Below are 663 nucleotides of genomic sequence, written 5' to 3' on the forward strand. Positions count from 1 at the left end.
TGAACCTGGACCCAGCTGTGTGTCCATCAAGAGTGACGGGTCCATTAGTCGCTTCATTGAATTTAAAGATGGACATTTATCAAACAAAAAGTAAGTTATTTTTGAGTAATTGTTTAATTGTTCATATTTTATATTTTATAGGTATTTTATGGAGGAAGATTTTTTCCTGAACATGAACTTCAATTGTTTTTCTGTCAGGATCCATCAGAGACCAGACTCTGCTGGACCTGGACCTGAACCTGAACCCAGCTGTGTGTCCTTCAAGAGTGACGGGTCCATTGGTCGCTTCATTGAATTTAAAGATGCCCGGCCGTCTGCTGCACAGAGGTCAGCTGTTAATAACATTAAAATCTGACTGATTCATGTTTGAACTGTTATTTATCCAGACAAGTTTTTTAAACCTGAATGTTTATTTTCAGCTTCGTTCTTCACAAACATTTAGATTCTCACATCTGAAAAATGACCAGCAGAACCAGTAGAACCAGAAGAACCAGTAGAACCAGTAGAACCAGTAGAAGCCGTCTCATCTCTTGACTTCAGTTCCACATTTTCTCCACACACACGTTCTGACTGTTGTCTGACTGCATGAGTATAAAACAGTGATTTTATTGAGGCTAACAGATGCTAGCTGCTAACGCAGGCTAACCCTGATTCCACTGAGTT

The 663-nt window shown here is 39.7% G+C and overlaps 1 long non-coding RNA gene across 1 annotated transcript; it reads left to right on the forward strand.

Moving 5' to 3' along the window:
• LOC104936916 (uncharacterized) lies at window positions 1-296 on the forward strand. The gene is made up of 2 exons (XR_003462028.1): window positions 1-90; window positions 199-296. It is a non-coding gene; the product is annotated as an uncharacterized LOC104936916 (long non-coding RNA).
• Window positions 297-663: the final 367 nt, after the last annotated feature.

Source organism: Larimichthys crocea, unplaced genomic scaffold (genome assembly GCF_000972845.2).
Source record: "Larimichthys crocea isolate SSNF unplaced genomic scaffold, L_crocea_2.0 scaffold51759, whole genome shotgun sequence".
Lineage (NCBI taxonomy): Eukaryota > Metazoa > Chordata > Actinopteri > Sciaenidae > Larimichthys > Larimichthys crocea.